Below are 27,654 nucleotides of genomic sequence, written 5' to 3' on the forward strand. Positions count from 1 at the left end.
CTTTTAGATGTGCCTCTGCTGCACATCTAAAAGTGCAGCAGAGGCACTTTTAGATGCTTGAATAGAATAATTAGATCATTAGCAAGGCTCTGGAGAACTGATCTACACAAGGAGGAGGTAATTAAGCCATTTCATTCCAGTGTTTTATACCTGTGTCACATCTAAAAACTGCAGGACAGCGGCCCTTGAGGACTGGAGTTTGAGACCTCTGCTTTAAAACCACAACAAAATTTGGCAGATATTTATTTTATAATTCAGATACCTTAAATATGATTGCAATAACTAGATGTTGAATTATTTTCACAATAATAGGAATAATTTCATTTTGGAAAAAAATGCAAACATATGTTATTTTACATTTTTATAGAAAACTTGTGCTTTCATAGCATTATTTCTTATGGCTATCTTACTGCTAGAATCTTTTACAGTCTCGTACAATATTTATTTGATTTTCACATAACTTAATTTCATATTGAAAACCGATGCCATGGTACAACTACAGCTTGAGAAAATTATAGGAGACCCCGTGAAAATGTGAAAAGAAATCTCTCATTATATCATGAGGCATTAAAGTAAGGGTTAAGGAAAAATGTTTACAAAAACTGTATATGTGAAACCAACCCATGTGCCTGGGGGATTCTTTTCATGTAAACACATCATCCGTTGAACCAGATGTCTAAAAATATAATTAAATATAACAAAGTTTAAAATAGAGACAGTGCATGACTTGATACAGTATGAATACCCAAGAAAATACAATTAGTATGGAGATAGAGTACAAAGCCTTACCTCCAGATTAACCTTTTAAAACATGTTTTTCATTTGTTTAATCTTTCTCCATCTTTCTTGGCAGATGTCTTCAAAATTGCATCTGATTCTGCAGTATGTTGGAGAACAAAAAATAATAAGAATGATCTCAGAATGTCTTTGGGCCAAGATGGAGATGAATTTTTCTGAAACACATTGTTTAATGAGTCATTATTGCGGTCAGCCACTGAAAATAGATGAGATAGACATTTTTATCCTGATTAACGTGCCTAATGGGTTTGCCCATAAAACCAAACTGCTCCTTCAGTGAAGCATGCTGAGACTGTCTCTCTCTCATATTTTCAGGTCGATAATGCATACACTAATCCATCAAAATTGACAGTGATCATTAGAATAATAAGGAGAGCACATATTTGATATGAAGTGTCTTGCTAGCTGTTGCCACTTGAATAAAATTGTCTGAGACAAACTTGCAACCTTAATTGCTGAAGCCAGTAACCAGAAGCCACATTCATAAGTCTAAACCTAAAAGTTATTTCCCATGATAAACTTTTCACCTTTAAATATGCTTTTTCCCCTAAATCTGGCATAGAAATAGACATGGCTTATGATCCCGACCTTTGCCTCAGTAGACAAACACACACAGTTAAGTGTCTGCAATGTAGTCTACGAACGATCTCTGTGTTATGAACCCATTGCTAAAGGCATAAACATAATTTATAATGCAAGCTGTAGAGTGAAGGTGTGTGCCTGAACTTGGGCATGTGCTGCACATTTGGGTGAATTTTAGTTTTCCTGTGAGACATTTTTTTAAACAAACGTATCGGAATCTTGTGCCAAAAATGTTTGTTTTGAAGCAAGGTTAAATTTCTCACCCTATTAAAGATCAGTTGCGTGTTTGAAACTCGCCTTTAATTCCGAAAAATGTGACTTTTAAAAAGATTACCGCAGGCAACCATAAACTCAAGCCAATTTTAAAAATAAAGTTAGAAAATGCAGGCTGAGATGGTAGTCGATGTTGTACGTAAGATAATGAAGACCAGTGGTCAGCTATGTCAAAAGGTGTATTCATTTCATAAGCAAGAAGTCTACAAGCCAAGTACAGAGTGTGATTTAACAAATCAAATCAGAAGCCATTCTTGTTAAGTACTTGTAGCAAATGTATAAGCACTGGTAACAAAAAATTAAGCTACAGTATGAAAATACACATTTAACACAGAGCCCTTTACATTAGATGTAAGCTGCCCTGCTTAATGTTTTTATTTCTAAAGGTACTTTAAATCTGACAAAAAAGCCTCATTAGAAGTCATACTATAAATTTCTGAGATATACCCCTATATTATTTACAGTATACAACACAATACTGTGACAGAGCTATTTAGAAATATGGTTTGTTTTGAGTACAAGCAACACAGATGAATGTAAAAATGAATTTTAAATAATCAGCATGTACCATTAAGATGGAAAAAGGCCATCATTATTGTCATCTACAAGAAAGATGAAAATGGAGAGCCTAAGAAATTCAACGGCTTTAGCCTGCTTCCTTTCATCAAAATCATGTTTTCAAAGATTATTCAATCAGGGCTCTAAAAACACAAAGAGAGACCCAGCAGGGAGGAAGAAGATGGTTTTTGAACATAACAGGGTAGCTGAAATAAAATTTTCACCCTTTGTCAGCTGGTGAGACAACAGGTCCTTGCATTTAAGGACTTCATGCATGCATTTGATTGTGTTGACCAGATCACCATGTGGAGAAGCAGAACATGTGCCACTAAAGAAAAATGTGCTTTTCAAATCAGCCTTTGAAGGTTTAACCAGTCCGGTTCATATTTGGCATAACTCTTCTGAAGAATTTTCTTCTGAAGGATGGTGCCAATAAGATGAAATATCTCTACTCTTCCTCAATATGTCATCAATCCCATAATGCAGATGACTTTTTAACACCAACAAATGTGTAAAATTTGATGGCAACCAGTTTGAGAGCAATCTCATTTAGAGATGACAGCATAATTTGTGCTCTCAATTATGCTGAGGCTACAGTTATATTATAGCCTTAAGTATTTTTCACTCCCTACACTCTTATGATCTTAAAATCAGTCGACAAAATGTTGGTCGTCTTCATGGTGTTCAGATTAAATTGGTGCAGGACATGACATATTCTGGCTCGCTCATGAAATGAGAATGAGTGGAAAAACTGTCGAACTAAGTCTGAGGCTTAAGTGTTCCTGTTCCTCATGTAATGCAAGAAGACCAATGTTTCTCTAAGAATGAAATTGCACCTTTTCTGTACTTTGATTTTCTCTAAACCAGTGCTTCCCAATCCTGGACCTCAAGGTACGCTGTCCTGCACATTTTAGGTGTTTCCCTGCTTCAGCCCAGCTGATTTCAATTGATGGCAAATTAACAAGTGTTTGTTGGATTGTAATCAGCTGAATGAGGTGTGTTAAGGTATGGAAACCTCTAAAACATGCTGGACGTTGTGCCTTAAAGACCAGGGTTAGGAAACGTTGGAGTATCTTGGACCATGAGAAGTTTTAAAAGTGGTGTCTCCATAGGTTTCTTGAAGTAGTATATATATATATATATATATATATATATATATATATATATATATATATATATATATATATATATATATATATATATAGATATATATATATATATATATAACAGTGGTAAGAGAAGCATTGCTGTGATGATATGCTGAAGGATGAGTGTCAGAAAGGTTCATAAAGAGACAGAGGCCAAATTCAAGGTGTCAGAAAAAGCTATGATGCGAAGTTAAATTTATAGTTAAGTTGTTTTAGATCTATATGACATTTGCATTGCAACTGAAGGTAACGTAGTTACTTGATTGTGGTATAAAATTGCACTATGTACCTGGAAAATACCACAATACCACCTCCCTGCCCTCCCTTTTAAAATGGACAAATTGAAGAAAAGGGGGTTTCTCAGAAACACCTTTGAAAAAGATTTCCTTCATTCTCAAGGTTTTTCCCCTTTGGAAATACACCCCAAGTGAGTATTCATATATTCATAGTATTTTCCTGTTGCTTACAGAAGACCTATGTATTTTTCATACTTGTACTGTTTATACTGTAAAAAGCAAACAGTAAAATTGGAAAGAAAAAATAAATAAATAAAGGCATCCCTCCTTATGTAAAGTGCTTTTACATAAGTAAGAATGTTTATTTTCTTGTAACAAATTTGCTGTTTACTGTGTTGGTAGCAATGTTATGCTATTTTTTGAGAAATGTGTTAGCAGATGCTAAAATTAGAGTGAGTAGAACCAAAATGGCAGCCTGTTGGGTGGGGGGCTAATCTGTCAGGAAACACGATTGTAACTGTTTGCATTTTATGTTTCACCGAAGGAATTCACATTATTAAGAAGCAAAATAAGACAAAAATTAGCTATATTATAAACAAGATCTACTGTCATGTATTAAATAACAACAATTTCAGTCGTTTGTTAAAAATATCTGCCTAGTCTTAATTGATTATGTTTATCTATTGTTGTCTTGGTCTTATCTATGTGTATCACACAAAAATATTGTTTAGCATTTCTCAAAAACATCTGACTTTTTTTTGACATGTAACCTTCAAAAACTCACTTTCAAAACTGGAAAATGTGATGTTTTCAAAGAAATAAGTCAGAAAAGGCCATGCATTTCACTGTTCTCACTTTTTCTACCATGTGTGACACGTTGGTGTTGAGGCTCCTCATTAGAGGAAATACGTGGAGAGGCTGTCACGGCTGACATAGGTATGAAGTGCACACAAGGGCAGAATTTGTGCTTGTGTTGGCATCCTGTCTTCACTGTGACTGCCACCCAATCTAGATTGTCGCTGAGTATGGTTATAAGGCATATGACCACTGTGCTGACCCATAGGAATTATCACATCTACTCTGAGGTCCATCTGTCACAATGGAACGCATCGGTGTCTATGTATTTTGAACTGAGCCAATTCTGACAAAGGATACAGTCTGATTGATTTGCTTACGTTTACGTGTGGTCTCCCATCACTAACTTCCAGTGTTCCAGCCTATTAACTTTACTTAAGAGTGATTTCCTTGGAGACACAACGAAAAAGCAGTTTTTTGGCAAGTGAACAGGCATGTCAAATGACTCAATTAATCAATTTTAGTGGCAAATTGACAGCATTTAAAGTATGTAGTTTTATCATAGCTGCCCTGCTGTTTCTCATTACATTTATATTCACACCTTGAAATGCAGCTTGAATTGAAAATATAGGAAAAGCTTTGCATGCACTGAGGGCACATAAGGCTTTGCCAGCAGTATCCCGGAATTACAGATTGCTCACTTTATGTTCTGTGCCATCAGAAACAGGTTATCGTAATAGACCTCTGGATATGTGTTGAAAAAGCCATTGGTTTTTCAATGAATCCTGACTGGCTGGATAATTGTTTCCAACTGACTGATCTGCAAACATGGGATCTGCATATGCTATTTTGGATAGTAGCTGTTGGTAAGCTATGCTGCAATGATCTGTTATCCTTCATTACATTAATTTGTTCATTTAATGTAAACTTAGTGCACGCCAGGGCAGGCTTGATAGCATTTCAAATGTTGGGAAAGGGAAACTGGTAGTTTTTACCCGTTCCAAATGGTCTTTCTATGAACTTAGTCAGACACTTTGAACAAGAGACAAGTAGCATAAAATACACATTACTGCTTTGACTGTTATGAATATAATGTCAACCTGGTTTCTATCAGTTCATCTGTAATATGAGATGGTAATACTGAAATGTTTGATAAATCTTTGTTTGACTACAGCTATTTGCTCTATTAGTAATTTTTCAGCTTCCAATTGTTATATGCTATGGACTGTTGCTCTAAATGATGATTACTCTGTATGAGTCATGAGCAGCACCACGCAGCTTAATCCATCACAGAGTTCAAGCAACCTCTGTTCCCCTGGTTTTTGTAGGCCTTGGTAAATCTACAATATTTATTCTAGGTGCAGTCACAGTTCACAATCAGCTGAATTTCCAGATGTTCAAGGTCTTCAAAACAATCACTAGAAAGCAATCAATTTAAAATGATTCAATATAGTAATACTATTGTGTAATTATTATTAGACAGTTATCCTTTAAAATATTCTTTCAGCAGACAGTGAAATAAAATGCAGGGTTACCAAACAAACTCTATCCGTTATCATCATTGTGATATTTATTCATTCAATAAACTAGAAAGTACAACTATAAAATATTTTATTGAGATTTAAAAAATATATATTTACATTTTTAAGTTAGCCAAAATGTACCATAAAATGTGTTTAAAAACTTTCTTGCTTTCATACCGATATATGCAACACAAAACATTATAGCTCAGTATTGCATTTACTTGTTTTATAATAAACAATAAATTGGAACTAATTGATAAAGTATTGTCTTACATAAGCAGTAATCTGTGTAGTGCATGGTTGCAAACTGCATTCAAATCCTTGTGAAAAAGTCAATTCTTATTTATAAATCTTTCTTGAAGTAAAGTTTCAGTTATTTGATGTATGCAAGTGGCAGATCACTTAAATGGTACTGTAAGATGCTTGTTTACTTTTCTTTAGCTGATAAAAATACAAAGAGTGTTCAATGCTGCTATTTTGATAGCTGTGGTTATCTTGCCATCAGCCGCTGTTAACATCGTGTGAGGTGTCGCCAGTTCAGTCGCTGCCAGAATGCAAGATCAAAACTTGAATGCATTCATGAAGGTAAGTTCTGGAGATTTGAGGCTAAATAAAATGGCTGGACAAATATAAATTCTTCTATACAAGACATACTCTTTTCATTGAGTTCATCTTTCATCACAGATTGAACGCAATATTTATTTATATTTTTGAAATAGCTAAGCACTCAACCTTTATCAAGTTGCCAGAGCACTGAAACACTGACAGAAAAGTGTCAACAGAAAAGTTGGCTCTGAATTGGTGTTTAAGCTGCAATTGACTGGTAGCTTTAAAGAGAGGTTTTGGAGAGAAGATAATAACATCAAAATATGTCTGAAAGGGCAGTATGGAACAAAGAGAAAAGCTGTACTTCTGCAAAATCTTAAAAGCAAACTTGTTCTGAACTATATGTTTCTTGTATAAAAGCTTGACACCTGCTGTAGATTGTGCAAAGCTTGTTATAACTCAAAGCTTTTTATTTTGGCAGCTTAGTTAAAGAAAAATGTTGGCAAATCTAAATAATATAAGCTTCCAAGACTACAATCTTTTATTTATTTGCTGGATTACATTGTTCACTACTCCCAGCAAGGAGTCCCCAGAATATTAACCAAATCTACAAAAGCTTCTTAGATACAGATACTGTAGGAAATTTAACCAGCTTGTAGTTTTTGCTGTTTTTGAATATAAATATCTCACTCGCCATACTTTTTCTTCATGATTCTCTATTGAAGCTTCCACCCAAACAAAATAGCCAACCCCTGACAACATCTTTATAACTAATTGCTTGAATGATATAATTATGGTCTCTTGGGGTCCTCTGGTCCTGAAGGACTTACCACAAAGCTCTTTTTAGAGGATCACAAAGATGGAGACTGTGCCTCTGCATTAGTATAGGGATGCAAAGTGGCCTCTTGCATCTATTCATCATGCCCACTACTCTGAGGCTTTTTCCTGCTCATTAGAGCTTCACTTACAGTCTAATGAGGAAGCAAGAGGGGTGTTAGCCATGGGGTGGGGACACACTGCGGTCATTTTATTTTACTTTGAAGGTGACCAGTTTTTTTAATGAAGGTGTACCCCTCACTACATGTAACCTTTCTCCTCTGAGTTGTTAAACTCTTCATCACTTTGTCTCTTTAATTGAGTGTTTTTTATGTCTTTGACTGTCTTTGATTTCTTTATACCTTTCTGTTTTCCACCGTCTGTTTGTCATTCACTCACTGGGGCTCTTTTTAGCTCTTCCGTATCCTTCACCGGGGTGGAGGCTCTTCCTGTCATGAATAACGCGCATCAACTGCAGAGGTCAAATGAAATGGGTTTTGCAAGATAATGACTGGAGTGATGGTACCTAGGCGCCACCAGATTGTGGCGTGTCTAAGCTTGTCATAAAACGACAGGGGGAGGAGGACACTGGTTGCTCCTGTGTCCTTTTGGCATTATGAATGTCAGAAAAAGCAATGGCAATGCGCTCCTGTTTTTTTAATACCATCTCTGCAGCTCTATGCACTTTTCTATTTAACACAAATACTGATTTGATCATTTTCCTCCTCATTCAAGCAGAAAAAACTCATCCACAAGTCACAAACCTATATTGCAACATGTACACTTATGAGCTATATCTATAGCTGACTGATGCATGTATTTGCCAGTTCCGTCATCATGTGCTGAAAGTTGATATTTAATGCAACTGTCTCCTTGGTATTGAATGACTTTGATGCCTCTCTCCTCCTTTACAAAGTCAAGTTCCTACTTTTTTTATGTTGTCCCTGTTCTTGTTCTCATGAGATTTACAGCTCTATTGAGTGTTTCCGTTCTTTACCTCTGACCGCCATATTTAAAACCCAAGGAAACATATCAAGCTAACAGAATTGGGGGCATCACTCTGCTGTCTTCTTCCACTTTGCTCCTCTAAACACTGAGTTTCAGTTTAAATTACATCCCATTAAAAGTCAATGAGCTGTTGTCACATTATAACAGGCCTTGGACTTGACAGCTCTCAAAATAATCTATTAAACCTCACTAGTCACTGAGAAGTGCTTGCACCCAGTGAGCAACAATATATATATATATATATATATTTGGGACAAATGACTACCTGTCCTAGGAAGAGTGGACCTGCAGTGAATAAAAATATTAAAGAATATTAATGAATAATGAGAATTTTTGAAAAGATAAGTTCAGTAATACGTAAAATATGTACCTTAAAAATACCTTTAAAAAAGTTAGATATTTCAGACAAAAGACATTGAAACGGAATAATCAGTAGTTAATAACAGCTGCCTAGTTTTCAGCGACCATTGTATTTGTGGAATGATTTATGGCTCAAGGCTCAAGGATGACGAAAAATTCAAGCTGAAATCTTTGAATGGATATTTTTCTGATATGTGCCAATGCTGGAAAACAACTTAAGTGTTTACTTGCAGAAAACAAGTTGTGTGTTTGACATATTGATATTATTACCATTATTGTACCCATCTATATAAATGAATACCCTATTTTATCCTTGACATGTTTAAAACATATAGTCTAAAAGAGATAATAATGTACACATCACATTTTCTTTCAGTTTGAGGATGTTTTGTTAGGACTACTGGTAGGTCAGTAACTTAGATAACCTCATTATGTTAAAGGGTGAAAAAACTCCTAAGCAATGTCTAAATATGGTGGATAAATAAAAGGTAAACATACGCCTACATAAAAATGTATAGATGTTCAAATGTGACGGAAAAGCTTAGTGCTGGAGAAAATAATCATCTCCATTATGATTTTGATCTACATGATTTAGGATAAATTTGTAATGCTTGATACAAATTTATCAGTACTATCTCTGTTTTCACTGTGGCAGCCAAAGATACATGGACTTGTGTTTGGGTTTCTTTGTAATACATTTGCTTTCTCATAGGTGTGGCCCTGTTCTTGTAATTGTTTGAAGCATGATGGTGGGAGCCCCCGGAGCATAGGTTTTCTAGGTGCAGATGCTCACAGCTGATTGCACTACCTCCCCATGATGATAACCCTGGGTGGAGGTGAGATAGCTGACCTTGTGAGCCAGTTCAGGGTTTTGCCAAGGATGTCCCTGATGTTCCTTATTTAGAACGCTTTGCTAAAGCAGAAAACTGAGACAGATGCACGGTGCTGGGATAATGGTTGACAGCAGGAATTTCCATCATTTAGCTTTATGCCTTTACTACACCACTTTCCCAACAGCCTATTCTTCCCATAAGTACTGGCTTCTGATTAAACAACCACATTTACTATGAGTACCTGTATAAGATTTACAGCATGGATGCTGTTGCAATAAATATACAAAACATAGATGCACAGTATGATACAGACATTAACTGATCCCTCAATCGTGTGCTCTGCAAGGCGTAAGCCATAAAATTGTTAGAACAAGAATAAACATGTAAGGAAAAAGTAGGGGAAGTAGAGCTGCTGTTTCAGTCATGTTTATAAAGTATTTTTGGAAATTCATTCATATAAAAAAAATGAGCTAAAGATATCTGTGTTGTAGCAATGAGGGACAGATACAAGAACACAGAAATCCTAAATAAAAAACTGCCTTCCTGACCTTATTAATTAACATGGTTGCTTGTGTGCATGTCAGTGCTTCTCTTTATCTTCTCCGAGCTGAAATACAATCAATTTGCAACCAATTCAATTATTTTTGACACAGAAAAAAAATTAGATACATAGTTGCATGCACAAACAGAAGTCAAATAAAATAATGAGAGTAAACCGAAGAAGTATTCAAGCGTTTAGCATCCACCGTCTGTCTGACACATTTACCTGTCGTTTGTGGTTGAATTTCACTCATCGCACTCACTACACACAATTATTGCCTTCTCAGAGGCGTGAAAAGAGCTGTCAAAAATAATATTGTCTATTGAAGATGTTGTTTAGAAACTTTTAAGCAATTTTGATATGAACCACTTTACTGCTATATTCAACCAGGTATGGAGCAGTTGTGTCTGAGCTTGTCAGACTATCCTTCATTTTTTTATCACATCGTTGCACAATTATTGGGTCTAAAACAGCTAGGTTTTACTACCATTACTATGTCTTTCTTTTTCAAAGGAATCTCCTACTAAGGACTGCTATTATTGTTGGTTGAGAAACCAAATAACTACCAGCATGTGCTTTAAAGTGTGTGTCTTTTTCATGGACACATGCTATGATAAAAGATTTATTTTAATCTTTACAAATTCAAAATCATTCCCTTCATCAAAGATCATGCAGTTTTCTATTCTTTTATATATTAATAGTTCTTAGTAAAATAAATCAGAATCAGTAGGTTAAATATCAGAAAAAAACATCCAATTAAAACACAGTTCAGTATCTGCAAGAACAAAAAAAAAAGATTAGTGCATGAGTGTGTATAAGTAATGACATTTCTTTCCTTTATAGAGGTTACACATAGTATTTCACACCTCTATATTTTGTCTCTAGGGAAAGCAATATTTTCTTCTGAAATCTGTCCAATCCCAAAGGATGCTTTGTTACATCTTGGGTAATATGGTGCACTGCACTGCAAGGCTAAATTTCAACAGCAGTGGCTCTTCATCTTCCTTATGTAAGTGAGTGGGGATGTTTTTTGTTATGCTTGTTTTTAGTGCAAAGGTGCTGCTCCTTGTCAAAAGAAAATTTATGTCGTTTAATAAAGAAAATAAATTGAAAATTCATTTTGATGGTATAGTTTAATGTTAATTTCAAAATATTGCTTAACATGTTTGGGGGTCTTTTGGGGCTTTATGGACTTATTATGTGACTGGATGAACAGCAACAAACAAAATTAATATAATGTCCTGCTACTATCATTTCCACAGGGAAGTGTATTAATCACAGGTTACTAAAAATTAAGTTATCAAATTTATAAAATATGTAAATTCCTGACATTTTAGCTATTGATTTAATGAAAATAGTCATGTTTTTGTTTGTTCACGGTTGCCCAGATCCTCAGATTTCACTAAATGGAGCATGTTACCCAGTTCAGCTTATGTACACAGGAATTAAAATGACCCAGATAAATGCACTCTTCATCTTCTTTGATCGCTTAAACCTGACAGATGTGATTCATCTATCCCTGTATACAGCCTTGCATTAATATCCCCTTCCTTCTCAAATACAGCTACATGCAATTAACACAGTATCGTTTTTACAACATAGCGAGGGGGGGATGTGCATGTGCAAGAGCTGCAGTTGGCTGCAGCAAAGTAACAAATGCAACCCAAAATGGAGGGACAACTATGAATACCAATTCCTTGTGCTTCCGCTCGTTCAAGACAAGTGATATCGATCTTTCTCGTGTTTCACTCACTTTCTTTTATAAATGCAGCTATATTTTTGTTTGTGGTTTTTTATTTCTGTATAATACATTGTGTTCAAGTTGGAGATGGGAAACGAAAGAAACAAATACATGTAATGCAGGACAACACATAAATAATTCATAAATGAGATAGTGAGATTAGATAAACTGTTATATTCTGGGAAATAACTTGTTCTTTCTTGTGCTCTTTCAGAGAAACTTTGTGTCTCTCCTTGCATTAGAACAGGAAGGGTTGACTTTTGAAAAAGTAGTCATTCCAGTTTATTTCTGCACCTTTAAAGCATGCAGTGCCTTTCATCAAGTAAAAAAGTTACCTAGAGCGCTTTTGAAGAATCGGTTATATTACCTATCAGAGATCTTTGTTGATGGGTCTCACTATAAAACAGCCCTGCCTGTCATTGTAACAAATTGTTTTACTCACATCACATTACTTCTTCTTCTTTTATTATTTTACTCAATAAAAATGTATAATGTTTCTATAATGAGAGGATCCTGAAATTCATCTCACAGTTCCTGCCCTGACAGCTGACTTTATGGCCCGGTTTTGTCAAAAAGACAAGAAAGTTACAGAAAGGAAATAGCTGCAGGTTGAAAAGAGGAAATCATTTGATTGTCCTTACCATCAGTAGTCAGAAGTGCAAGGAAACATAGGTACCTACAATTATAGCATTATGAATTATATATATGCATGTTGCTGTAAAGAAAGGAGAAAGAAAATAAAACAGCTTACAAATGTGAGTGGAGTGGAGCCAGTCTTTGTAAAATCATTTAATTGTTCCTCTTGACTGTTTTATACCAAGCCTTTGCTGTCTGTACAAGCTATTTCAGCAAGGAGTCTTCCAAACATGCTGGCACAGTCAGTCTATTGCACCAGACTGGAATCAGGATAACAACATGCTAGTTTGGATGGGCAGTTATTTTTCCTAAATGGTAACATAACGATGTTGGTAGTTTAGTTCATTGGCTGAAATCAATAGTTCCAAAAATAGATTTGATAAACAGTGTTTATTGAAACTGAACACATAATTGGTGCATGCTGTGCTAACAGCTGGATTTATATACATTTATAGTATTTATATGTCTAAGATTGATAATATTAATTAAAGCTAAAGTCTTGTATGTAAAGTTTATTTATAAATTGCTTTTCACAAACACAATGTGGGGAAAAAAAATTACTATACAAAAATAAAAAAAATAAGTGCATGTACATGAGCATCTACATGCTAACCTGCAGCCTGACACGTATATAGCTGAGATCAATTAAAAAAATAGAAAATAAAATTGTGCTGATGACATCTTTACAACTTTACATCTTTATTAGTAAAGTATAAAGAGACAAGGCAGGTCTGACAGCATATCAAGCAAGGCACTACTTTTCATATAATCAATCTTGATGTCTCATTATTCTTATTTAAGCACTACTCTCTGACCTATCAGTGCTTAAAATTATAATTTAATGTGATCAGAAAGAATGCTTTATTGCCAGATATTTATTTAGCTGGGCATATAAGGAACTAAACCCTTTTGTGTTGGCATTTTTATTGATGCTATAGCCATTACCTCAATGTTTGCTGAGGTTTACCTATATGTGTAACAGGAAGTCAATGTGAAGGTCATTATTTTGGCCAGGATGGCACTATATTCCCCAGAACAGAGAGGAGAGGAGCTGCAGTGGCAGCCTCTAATCCTCTTTAATTTGTTTTCAGATGAGGCTTTGGAATAGCAGCCTGCTCCCTAAGCAGAGATCACATAAGAACGTGGGCTGGGACAGCTGGCTCCTCTTCTGGCAGTTTATAGCACAGGTCTGGTCATCCTCCCCGCCCTGTAATAAATAATTCTGATGATGGCAGGAGAACTTACTTTAAGGAGTTACTTTATTTGTTATTTTTACTTAACAATTAGGCTCTACACATAAAGGCCAACTTGCTCTGTTTCGGCTGTGCTGTACATACATTGTTTAATCAGGTAAGTCAGATTGCCTCAGTCTTTTCCCGTCCATTTCTTTCTTGCCTGACTGTAAAGGTTGATTTGTTGCTAACAGAATATCAAATAAAAAAGCTCCAATAAAAATAATAATAACAATAAAACACATTCCTATCCCAATGAATAGCCTATTAGATGTACTAACTGTAGCATATGTTATGTTATTGTGTGTATTTTAAAGCAATTTTGGTCAGCTAAATGTTATACATAATTCTACTGAAATGATGAAGTACATCTTGAGTGACAGAAGGGGTTTAAAATCTGCTGAGACAAAGCACACCAGCAGTAGGTTGCGGTGCAGGCAGGGGGTGGGCAGGCAGTCCTCTAATCCTTACCATAGCACAGATAAAGCTTCATGTAAGTTCTGTTTTTATCCCCTTTACCAGTTTTCTATGCTCTGAAGTCATAAACAAACCACACTTTGCCTTTGAGGACTTCTGATGTAACTCAAAGCCCTGGATTGCACCTTCTCCTCTTGCCAGATTAATACTGAGACACAGAGGTAACAAAATTATCAACAAATGGGGCCTTAAAACCTTTGGTTACCGTTTGAGTAGAGCATGACTTTATTGCACACCAATGTCATTTCATTGACAATTTTATTTGGTGATGTACAGTCATCATCAATCACCCATCATTATATTTTTATTTATCCATATTTATGTCAGTCTACCAATTGCAATGTATTTATATGTCTGCATGTTTACTATTTAAATTTGTTAACAGGCAAATTCAGAAATTTACCTATTTACAGACAGAGACTCTAAAAGCCAGTTCCTTGTATGACATCAGGGACAAATAAAAAGAAATCAGGCAAGATATCAGGAAACAAAAGATTGGAGCTCCACAAGTCTGATTAATCCATCGGTTGTTTGCTGCCATCATAAAAAAAACCCCACAGTCCTAAGACCAGAGCATCTTAAACTGTTGGAGTAGCAGTTGAGACCTTCTCATTTTATTATTGTGTCCATGTAATTGTTTCCAGTGTAAAAATATCTAACTGGCAAAGACAGAAAAACTATGTTGTGAGTGTCATTCTTTCCCACAATAAGGTACTCTTCACTGTTTAATTACTTTTGTTTTACTTAATCAGAATTCATACAAATACTGTCGCCATGAGAACCAACATGTTACATTGGATTTTAACCATTCAAGAAAAAAATGGGTCCATCCACACCATGTTTAACAACCTGATCTTCTTTTGATTTCACTGTTGTGTGTACCATAGAATACTCCAGATTTAGAGGCCACGTCATACTTCTGTTCCTCAAAATTTTTACTGCATTCTGGTGTAAACACTTTGGGTAATGCAGACCATGGCTGATGATGCAAATTTTCTTGATCAGTGTATTATTTTCTGTAACCAAGGCAAATAATTTGCCTAAGGCCAGAAATGGCTTAGAAATTGACTGGATGAACTTGTTCTAAAATCTTCTTATCATATCTTCACACATTTTCACCATCTCATTGAGTATCTTTCACATGTTTTTAAGATGCATGGCAATGTGACTGCAGTCATAAAAAAGAAAAAGAAAAAAATGCCAATACAGGAACTGTAATAAATAGAAAATATTGTATATCATACATTTCATTATAAAAATCAGCTTTAAAGCCAATGAATGTTAGAGTAGCATTTTCTTTACTTTACAGCAAATTACTTGACTTAGTTTGCACATTGATTTAGAATGTCCACCTCAAGCAGACAAGCTAATGACACATTTGTCCCTGCACATACACGTCCCCGGCTGGATAATATGCAGCAGACCTTCCTGTATGTATCATTTTTCCAGATGTCATCGCCATATAAAACTTGGTGCTCAAACTATTATCCAGGGACCACTTGCAGGCTTCAGCAATGGTGGTCTTCTTTCTTTATCATGCAAGCCTTATGTGTCTCAGCTAATAACAACTGAATCCCAAGAGATCCCTTTTATGTTTTTTTTTTTTTCTGTGGAAAAAAACTGTTTTCTTGTTGCTGTTTATTTCCTAAAATACCAAAATGGTCCAGAGAATCACTAAATCTGTGCAACAATATACATGAAAAAGGAAAAGCTGTGAGTTTTATGTTGCATTTGTACATTCCTGTGCTAATTTAGGCCATATAAAGGCAGAAAAGATAAGGAGATTTTAAAGAACTGAATATCCGTCATAGTTGGCCAGCTAAAAATCCAAGATATAACTCTGTCTGACTAAGCTGCGTAGGAGGATTGGCTGCATTTCCTTTCTGGGTCCAACTCTCTTCACCATTGACATTATAATTCCAGATGCCTAAGGCCCTCTAAAATGAGGACCCACTGATAAGGTTCCTTGTGATTGCTATCCACCACAGCAGCACTGGAATGTGGGAGGGCGGTGGATTACAAAGGACGACTGCTGACACTCTTGAAGCTGAAGCATGTCATTAAACAGTAAATCACTCTGATTGAAAAACACACCAGCTTCTTTCTGTTTACAAAGAAGGACATTCTCTACAGGCACAGATTGTGTTCTTGGCCAGAATAAATTATCAGCAGGTCATCTAGATGCTCCTGCCATGTTACTCTTCCTGAGCCCTGCTTATATTTACAAATTACCACCCAAGATGTGTTAACTGAGTTTAAGAGTTTTTCCTTGTCGTCACTTTCTGTCAGAGCTGCTAGCCTGACACAGGTTACATTTGAAACCCAATATTAATTTACACTGCATACGTACTCTTAAAATAAACCTTTGATTCCTTGATGTCTGACTAAAAGTTCCAGATTATGATCTAAATGGAGTTCAAGCCTGTGATTCACAACATCTGAGTCAAATAGATACACACCTGTTAATGTATTTCAACACACGCTTCAAATACATTGCTTCCTTGTATGACATCAGGAAAAAATCAAAAGAAATCAGAAAACAAAGATTGGTCCTCCACAAGTCTGCTTAATCCCTTGGTTCAATTTCCAGAAGCCTGAAGGTGTCAGGTTAATCTATTCAAACAACTACACATCAATATAATCAGCACTGAAACATCCAGCCTCCATCTCGTTTAGGAGGAAGTGGAGTTTTGTGTGCCAGGGATAAATGTGTTTTGATGTGTGGTTTCAAACAAAACCAAAACATCTTCTGAAGATGCGTGCTGAAGCTAGACAGAGAGTGTCATTATATATGTGAAATGTGTCCTTCCAGTATGGACTGAAAGGCTACTCTGTAAAGAAGAAGCCATTACTTCAAAAGCAACATAAAAAAACAGATAAGATTTTTTTCTTTGAAGAGGTTCTTTCTGTGCTTCGATAAAATTGAAATTAAAGTGTGGGATCATAATGACGAGATCTGAATGAAAATGAAGAGTTCAGGAGTCTTTTAACCTGAGAAAACATCTGAAGTGAAAAGAAAGGGTGTGAGTGTGTCACTGCAAGAAAGACTGCTGTACTTCATAAGATAAAGATGAAGAAAGAATGATATCAGGAAATGAAATCTTGAGATGAAGGAACATCTCAAGATATCAACCAGGAAGTTGAAGCTTGGACACAAATTAGTCTTTCCATTAGACACTAATCTAAAGCATGGTGCCAAACTATTATCAAAGTGGCTAAGGATAAGAAAGTCTGGGTTTTGGAATTTCCACACAACATTCCTTCTTCATGGTTTTATCTTATGAAGTACAGCAGTTCTCCAATCCCCTATTCTTCAGGAGAGTGTCACAAGGCCCCGAAGTCAGTTCTGTATACAATTTGTGGGCAGAGGTGAACAGAAAGGTCAGCTATATTACATTACTGTATATCAGTTCTTTTAGTGGGAGTAGAACACAATTGGGTCTACTGCCCCTGACTTGGGGAACAATATTCTAAACAGTCAAAGCAAGTTTAAATAAACACACACATGCACACCCACGCACACCCGCACCCACACCCACACACACACACACACATATATATATATATGTACAGTGAATATGTATGACATATACTTAGAAATATTTTTTTTAGTTAGTTTTTTTTCTTAATCAACTTGAAGCAGAAGTGTTTAGTTTGTTTTCATGCAAGACTTTGATAATAGCGGCTATGCATTTTTCTATAATGTATGTAAATATCTGGTTTCAACTGCATGTGGCATAGAAATACTTTGTTTTTATCATGTTTAAAAGTGCTTTAGACACAGATGACAAACCTAAAAACAACAGTGTACAGCATTCAGTGTGTCTTTGCTTGGTATTATGGTGCCATGTGCTCCAGAACAGCTTGAACATGCCTAGTCAGTGTTTGCTCAAGTCTTCCAAACTCTGCTAAGAAGACATGAAGCCATTCTTCCAAAGCATATTCCCACATTTGGAGTTTTGGATTTGTTGGTAGAGAGCACTGTGTAACAAACCAACCACAAAATCTCCCACAGGTGTTCAAGTCTGTTGAAATCTTGTAAATGTGAAGCTCATATGAAGCTCAAATGAAGATTCATTTTCATCCATTTTCATATTATTTTAAGCATTTTGTGACACCACATATCATTTTAAGTTTGTGTCTGAAGGTGTACTAACATTGAGAATGTTTTGCATTAACCCATGACTTGGTGTAATCAGTATGATTTTTATTTTTATTTTATGCAAGATCAGGCTAATACACAGAGAAATACTGATTATGTCTAGCTCAGAGAGCATGTTAATTACTAATCGAGTGATTGTATAAATCAATCATTTACTTCCAACTAAAAGCTTTCAGTTAAGTTTCTTACATGGATTTTCTTTTTATAATTACATGTATTGACAAAAATGTTTCTTTATATGTTTGGTGTGTGGTATGTGCTTTCTGATGTTATTGTTTTGGGATCCAGGGGCAAAGGCTCAACGCTGGCACTAAATGTTATTAGTGAATGATTCCAATTTTAAAATGATAAGACATGACAGACTTGCTCAATAAAATGCTTCACACAAAAAAATAGCATCACGTTTTTCCTACAGCGTTTGTCTACATTTAAAAATAGCTTGAGAAGACATTCTCAGAAAATGTTGGCCCTTATGCAGATTGAAACAAGAAAATAGGTGCTTCATAAATTTTTAAATAATTTATAAACAACAAAATCCTGGTCAGCGAACTAAAATTACCCTCTATTCATGTATGCCTGATATCTTTAACATGTATTTCTTCTTCTTCTACTATCAAATAAATTAATTTCAATTGTGTTTAAAATAATGTATTGATATGTCATGATTATAGAGCATTCCGGATTCCTAATATATAACATTGTAAACCCGATAACTTTTCAGCTGTTTTTTGTTAATGTGACATAAATAGGTTATAATGATTTATATTCAGTAAGGACTGACACTAGCCACATGCATTGCAGGTAGATTGTTGTAAAGCATTGATTAATGCCTGGTTTTAAAATTGGTTAACTGGACTTGTGGCCATTATTTGGTGCCCATTCTTGGACACCACACGGCAGGATCAAACCCGATCAAACCGTTATACCAAGGATGTTTGTTGGCTAATGTGTGGTCTCTCAGGTTTTGAAAATGAGCCGACAGTGGGCCGACAGTGGGCCGACAGCTCTAAGATGGTGTAGTGTGCGCTGGACATTACACTAAGGAAATGAGGAAGGGAGGGTCAGTGGAGAGCACTTTTTGTTATTCAGTGTCATCAACAGAAAGAGAAAAAGGCCGGAAGAGATAATAAAGCCAATAATTAAAATGACGTTGATAGTTTTAATTTATCATACTATTAATTGATTTATTGTTTATTGCGACAGGCCTATGTGACATATAGAAGGTCTTATGCTGGATTTGATGGGAGATTTTGTGTCTGCAGGTGTTTAATGCAATCTGCTTTGTGACGAGAAGAAAAGTAGCAAATGGCAATGGAGTATTGAATTCCTCTCCTTAAATGTGGTAATAATAAAACAATAGAACAGAAACACGCTTTCTTGTCCCTCTTCCTAAAACCCCCAAAGTGACAGGCAAATGAAAACCCGCATATGAACACAAAGATCAATGAAAAAGAAAGAAATAAGAAAGATTTTTTTAATAAAGTCAAATGTAAAATTTTAAAAAAAGAAATAGCTTATGCAGATCCAACAAAATGTGCTAACTGAATAAGATCATTATTATTCTTAAACTGTGCTCTCTATATCTGTGCTAAAATAATGAAAAAATATATAAAAAGAAATTACAAAAATATGCAAAGGGGCCAAACAATAGCAGCAATGTAAACATTTTGAATTTGTGAGGAGCATTACTGGTTATAGAGTCTTACAGCTGCTGGGAGGAAGGATCTATAATAACTGTTTTGTGCATCTACGATGCAGCAGTCTGTCACTCAATGAGCTTTCCAGTTATGCAACATGCATGGCAGGACGGAGTGCACTGCCAGAAAGTGATGTTAGTTTCACTGGTGTTTTTCTGTCTCCCTGCACCTCCACTGGTTTGAGGGGACATCCTAGGACAGAGCTGGTTTTCCTGATGAGCTTATCGAATCACTTCTTCCCAACTGTAGATAAGCTGCTGTTCCAACAAACAACAAGATGGCTGATGCCACCGCAGAGTCAAAAAAAATCCTGCACATTCAAAAGAGCTTAGACTCCTGAGCATCTCAATCTATTCCGACCCTTTCTGTAAAGATCATCAGTGTTTTAGTATTTCTTTTAGGTGAATTCCCGTTTACCTACATGTGTCCATTTATGTAAGTAACTTACATACTTGTAAGCTACAAGTATGTAAGTTACTTACAAGTGTCAGTTCCTGGGGTGTTTAGTCATTGTAGGAGAATGATTCAGAAGTTCACTGTGTGAAGAAGAACAGTTTCCACACAGTTCTCTTGGGATCCCCTGTATTGCTAACACAGCCTTTTATTATAACATATTATGGGAGACCAGTGATGTACTCCAGTATCCACTGTGATAGACGGTGGTCCACCTCTGACAGCTCCACCCTGTCTCTTTAGAAGTCCCGTTTGGATGGTGTTAAAAGCACTGGAGAAATCTCAGAACGGAAGGCTTCCAGGCTCCATCTAAATCACAGCCCTTTGAAGGAGGTCAATGACGCCATCTTCTATTCTGATGCCAGGCTGGTAGGCGAACTGAGACAGATCTAACAAAGAAGGTGAAAATGGTTAAAGACCAGCCTCTCCATCACATGGGTTTCATGGAGCTGGAATTCATCAGCTGTGAGTTCACTGCCACCAGTTTGTGGCTGCTGAGGCCCTTTGGGTATGCACTCTTCGGGAACACAAAGGAGGTCTTCTACAGCTGTGGTACCATCCCCTTCTTCAGGCTCATGTTGGGTATGAATATAATATCACCACACGGTTGATCTGTGCAGCACCTCAGGAGCATGGGTCTGATGCCATCCGGACCTGCAGCGTTTCACACAATGATCTTTCACAGCTTGTTTCTCACCTGGAGTATTGAGAGCGACGGGGTTGTGGAATTAGAGAGGCTGTGTGTTTGGAGGTGTAAATTATGGGAAGGAGTCTTCTAATGCAGAGAAAGTGGGGGTGGCAGAGAGCTGAGAGGTGTGAAGCTGTTGGATGAAAAGCAGGTGGGGGTTGAAGATAGGATGGGTTGAAGCAGTGATGACTGGATTGGTGTGAGGGGAGGAGTCCAAAGCTGAAGAATTGGTTTAACTCATTTACCCACCCTATGTCGCCTCAAACATGAAAGTTTGGTTCAGGGCAGAAAATCATTTTTAGACTTTTCCAAAATCCGCTTGTTTTTCTTTTTGATACAGCTTATTCCATCATCTTCTTTCTGTCGATTTCTTTCCATTCATCATAATTCTCAGTTTATTGTGCACCTGTCTCAACTCTTTTGTGTTTTCCTGATCAAAAAGCTCTTTAACACAATAACAATGAAACACACCATAAAAAAACCTCTTGACTGATGAAAACGGTCAAACTCCACAATAAACTTGCAAAGGTGCTGCAACTTTATGTTGGACAAGACTGAAGACCTTTATTACCTGAGTGTTGGGCAAACAAACAAAAGTGAAAAGATATTATAATCTACAAAAAATATTCTATCATGCCCTGCACAACTTGCAACAATCTGACAGTAGCAGTTGCCAACTGTTATTATATAAGCAGAGCTTTTTGAGATAAAATTCTTGGAAAAAAGCCTGTCCCAACTGGAGGACTGGTTTAAAATGGTTTTTCCTCCCAGTTTATTTTTACAAGAAATAGCTGTGACCAAGTGAGTTGAGGAAAGTGTCCTTTTTGTTAGTTTTTTTTCTTGATAATTTGATCGGATGCTTGACGGACTTGCTCGGCCCCCCTTTTGACCAGTGGAAGTGCCTCTTTGAATACATACCAGGTAGCTAAAGGCTTCTCAGCCTTTTTATTTTTGATTAAAAAACAGAGTACAGTTTTTAAAGTCACTTGTTCTGTGTTGCCTTCATGTGTGGTGGAAGAGGTGAAAGGATTATGACACAAAGAAAGTGAAACTGTTGAACTTAAACAAGTTCATGTTTAAGTATCTCCATTCCTGGCTAACCTATTCTACCGCTAGCCTTTGGCTTTGGCCTTGCACTTTTTTGATGAGGGACCAACAAAGCATTGACTCAATTTTCATGCTATGAATAGAGAAGTTTCCAATATCAAAGCATTTTAAGCTTCAAGATGTCTGACACTACTAGGATCAAAGCATGATTTTACATGTTAAGCCTTTGTCTCACATGGAATACTAAATAATATTTTTTTAATTCAGTAGCTTCATGTAGTGAAACAGTCCCCTTATGGATTTGAAATTTCACTTAACAATAACATTCTGCTAATTCTATCTGTTTTCTTTCAGTTCTTCAAATAAAAAAATCCCCCCAAATCTTTTATGTTTTTGAATCTGATAGTGTTCAGATTTGTGTTAGGGTGCTAAAATTGGCTTTGTTTGTTTACATTGCTTAGAGGCATTGTTGAGAAGGAGAGCTGAGAAACACAGAGCACAGTTTTCTCATACCCCAGGCCGCACCAATACCTTAGCCAAGGTAGGCCTTTAACATAAATCACAAAGCACAATAACAGGTGCAATTTTGACCCAGTCCATCATTGAGTATGTTTTGTTTTTCTCATTGCAGTTTGGCAAATTGCTGTTATTAATGGCAAAAAGCATAGTTTGCAGACCTCATTAGATGTTGTTCCAGCAGAGCCTCTGATGGATTAAGACAAGCTGGAGGCTTTGTTTGCTTCCACAACTAGCTAATATGAGCCAATTAAATGCACTACAATCTCAGGTCAAAACTAGCATGGGTACTTAGTGATGTTCAAGAATTCAGAAAAGTACTTATTAACAATATACATTTGAAAAATTCGACAGAACGTGGATTTCACATGCCTTGATAGAACAAAAGACGTATTCTCTTAAAATAGTTTCTCTGGAAGCTAACTATCACAGATCAAGGATGCAACACCTTAAACATTTTTCTCAACTCATCCTCCTTGCCATAGAAACTGTTACACAAAATGGTTGATTCAACCTGCTCTGCAAGAGTCATGCTGTGCTTTGTGAGACTTAGACGGCAAGATAATATACTTGTTGAGCAGATTGTTTGATTCACACAGGGAAGGCTTATACCCAGGTGCTTACTTACAGGGTTTATGTTTAAGTATTTCCATTCCTGGCTAAATAATGCACTCACAATAAGTATTATGGCACATTCATTTAAAAAAACAAAACAAAAAAAACCACAAATAAATCAAATAAAACTTTCTCTGAACTAAATTTGACTACATTGTTTTAAAACTAAGATTGAACTGGAATGTATTCCATTGCATTTAATTCCATTATTTGAATTTAATTATTTTGGACATTGCATCGAGACCATTTGTTGTGAATTGGTGCTATGTAAATACATTTATTTGAAGTGCTTTTTATGGTGTGGAAAACACAAAAAAGAACATATTTGTTATTTAAAAAGAATTATAGCTACGACTTAACTGAAAAGCTCTTAAATGTACATTAAATGTTTATTTTTTGGATGCCATTTGGGAAGGGCTGAATGGAAGCTGACTCATGTTAATTACTACTTATATAAAACATTTGCACACTGTTGTTTCCTATACTTGGCATAAATTTATGCTTACTTCTGAACTACCTGAATATTGCCCACATTAACCAATGTTTTAATAGGGGTATGCAGCATAACAAGACTTATTGCTCGTTGGAATATCTTCAAAAGAGAACTGGCAGTTAAAATGTGTCTAATTTATGTAGTCATTTGGATGGTACTCGATGGATACTGGATGTGTGTGAATTATATCCTCATGTTTGTGTATGTGCAAACGGTATCTGTTCCCGTTCATTACAGGGATTCTTTTAGGTTTGAAGTACCCTGGCACAAGTGTACAACCCATGTAATTCACAAAAAATCCTCTTCCTTTACCACAGGCTCTGAAGCATTTTTCTGTCATTGTGTATACATAATTTTACACTGTGCTACATAGTCAACAAATTGCCCCAAATTAATTCCTGCAATCACAGAAGAAAACCACCATCTGGAGTGTGCAATAAATGCTTTACCACTTAACCAAACACTTGTGTCCATCTCTGGAGGCAAAAACAGAGTTTTGCACTGATGAGTAATCATGTTCCTGGAGGGTAGTTGGCATTTCCTTTTTTCTCTCTTTTTTTGTCATAGGCTTGCTAATGTATCTTATGACAGTATAGTTCCCAAAGAGAGATTCATCGAACCGACTGCTCCTTTTCTGGATTCATAACAAGTGGTGAGGATTTCACTGAGAACATCAGCTCTGTGTTAATGACATGCATTTTCTGAAAAGGTTTATCCATTCAATTTGACTTTGGAGAGAGGAAGTCTTCAGCCGTCTGATTAAATTAAGATTTTATAATAAGCATATCTAGGTGTGTGGACACGAGAGACAGGCTGATTTGTGGCTTGGCTATTAATGCTGATACCCCAAACCTGTTTAAGATGCTGCTCATATCTTAAAAAATTCCAGCTTCCAGCCAGTCTCCTGATTACTTATTAGAATTTTACTAAAATTGAAAGTGTTATTCTTACTGAAAATTACATAATTATCTTCTCAAACGGGTTTTAGATAGCTGACATTACATCGTTTAAGCACATTGAGTATAAGTATACATTTATTCATTTTAATTTGGATTTGCAACAAAGTTAATTTATGCAATTATGCTAATTAATGTAAAGCTCATATAATCATTATGTAAATAAATCTATTGTTTAAATGATTAAGAATCGATCTGTGCAACAAAAACAACGATGAATGTGAAAAAGAAAAAGTGAAGTGAGGTTGGTTGTTGAGACTAGTACTTTTCAAAAGTGGATGCTTGTCAAAGGTCTTCATGGGAAAGTCAGAACAGGAGAGAAAATAGCAAAATGGTCTGAAATGGTTTGTTTGTATTCTGATGTATTCAGAGGAGTGAACAGCTGTTTATTTTGGTGTAGGGTTTAAGCTCCAGTGTCATTTTTATGGTGCAGAAACAGTACAGTGTATATCTTACAAGACACAAGATTAATGGTGGTTTCTTCAAACATCATAAATGTATTTTTGTTTGCCTTTTATGTACATAGATAAATCAATGTGAATGTTACTGCGTAGCTATAAGAGTTTTATTCTTTTTTTTGTTCCTATTAACCACAAAGTGGATCTAGCTTTTCATTAGTTTACTGACACTAAATGCTAGATTAGAGCAACCAGATTTGCTTGTCTTAAACAATATCAAAAGTATAATTTTCTCATATTTAAAAATCTCTGGTGTATTCATCTTTGGCAATGCTGACACATATTCACAATAAGTTTTATTCAAGTTGCTGTGTGTGCAGCTTGTGTGTAATTTTGAGAATGACACATTGTCTCGTGTTTTCCATACAGTGCCAATTTTGGGAAAAGCAACATTAATGAAGTTGATATAGTGGTCTTGGATTCTGTGGCATGCTTTTGGTTTTACTCAGAAGATGTTTTCTGAAAAGTGAAATTGTTAATTGTTTTGTTACATAAAATATTATCTAATAGTGAAATTGTATCAAGCATGTCGTGAAGGATTGCTTTTCTTTAGAAATGTTAGCTCAGATGCTCGCTCACTCAGATGTGACTAAATACACGGAACAAGGTTTTTGTAAATTTCTGAACCAGGTTTTTGCTCAGACAGCATTCCTTTTAGGATATGTTTGTTTTCTCTCGGGTCTACCTATTATCCCAAGTTAATTGCCTTTGTACTCCCCTGCTGCAGTTTGCAAGATCTAATCTTCTGTTTCTTCAGATATAGTAACTGTATATATTTAGGGTTACAACATCGTATCTGCAGGTTTCAGACAACGTGTAAGCTATTTTGAAAATTGCTGATGATCAAACAGTAAAGTATCCTTCACGAGGAATTGGCCATTAGATTTATTTTCAGTTTTTTTCTGCTTGGTTTTTAAATAATTGATTATACAGAGCTGAACAGCAGTATAGTGGTTAGGACTGTTGCCCCTCAGTCATCACACCCATTCTAACATTAAGCAGGTACATAGAACAAGGCAGTGTGCGGATATGCTACCATTTTCTTTATCTGAACAAAAACAAAACTAAAGTAAGTATTTTTGAACCTGTGACTAATGAAGATTTGTTACAAAGCTGTAGTTGGTAAAGCTAAAAACATCCAGAGAACTACAAAACTGTTGAAACACTGAGTTCCTTTAAATCAAGGCTAAAATCCAGCTGAGTTTTCTTTGATTAATAATTATTGATTTTTTTTACTGCTCTTTATTTTGCCAATATCGCAATGTTTCATTTTGGTATGTTTATTATGTTTTGTACATACAGTGTAATTTATACTGTTTTGTTGCTAAAATGTACTTTACAAATAAACTTCACTTGACAACAAGAATGTTGTGTTTCTATTTCAGCTGAACTGTTTTTATGTGAATTTTTTGTTAGACGTGTGTGCAACCACAGATAGACCCATTCACCTAAACAAACAAACAAACAAACTGTGATTTCATGTAGAGGGGGAACTCTTCCTTTTTCCCTCTGAATATTACCAGGCACCCAGCTCCCACAATCCTGCAGGGAATAAAATATATGTAGAGATAATCATACATGTGGTTCGTTAATATGCAATGCAATTGCTTATTGCGTACTTCAAAACAGTCTTTGCATAAAACCATAATCACACCAGTCTAGTCTAGTTTAGCACCAGATTAAATTATAACAGTCCATTTTCTCTCAACAATATTTGAGTTATACATTAGATTGTTTTATATTATCATTTCCATTACTTACCTGTTCAGTTGTAATTTGGATATTGATGAAAACATTTTTCTTGTCATTCCCTACTTTTCGCACAATAAGGTTGGGTGACCCCCAACTGTCTGCATGGCAGATGAGATATACCCAAATGAGAACATGTTGTTAAACTTTTCTAACACGTAGTACTGATAAGTAATTATTTACTGACGACCAGGAAGTGCTTTCTAGCATTTATGGAACTAACCCGTAGCTTTTTGCCAGTTACTCTTTAGTGGTTATTATTCTCAACAACATTTAAAATAGCTGCATTTTTTACAAAGTCAGTGAAACTATTAGCTTTATTTTTGTTTTGGTAAAATGAAAGCTGGTTAGACGTATGAAAACATTTGGGACAGTATTAAAATCTTCTGTTTCACAGTGGAAAAATGCTCAAATATTTTCCAAAGGTTGTGTTGGCAAACTGGCCACCTGCTCTTAGATCATACGATGGAAAGTATCCTGCTGGTCAAAAAGTGTTGCTATAACGAGTAAACAGATGGTTTGTTGCTTAGTGCCAATTTATGATGAGTTAGGGGTGAAATAAGTGGTTAGTGACCATTCCAACATGCAATTAAAAAAAAAAAAATTAAAACACGAAGAATATAAAGTTTAAGGAATTTAAAATCTTAGTGTAAAAATAATGTGGAATTTTCTGTAGCTCCAGGCTTTCTGTACAAACCTTTTACAACAACATTTTCA

The 27,654-nt window shown here is 35.8% G+C and overlaps 1 protein-coding gene across 2 annotated transcripts in view; it reads left to right on the top strand.

Moving 5' to 3' along the window:
- Nucleotides 1–27,654, top strand: part of igsf21a (immunoglobin superfamily, member 21a) — a 181,802-nt gene that overhangs the window by 26,770 nt on the left and 127,378 nt on the right. The window lies entirely within an intron of this gene.

The sequence above is a fragment of the Gambusia affinis genome, linkage group LG07, assembly GCF_019740435.1.
Source record: "Gambusia affinis linkage group LG07, SWU_Gaff_1.0, whole genome shotgun sequence".
In the NCBI taxonomy this organism is placed as follows: domain Eukaryota; kingdom Metazoa; phylum Chordata; class Actinopteri; order Cyprinodontiformes; family Poeciliidae; genus Gambusia; species Gambusia affinis.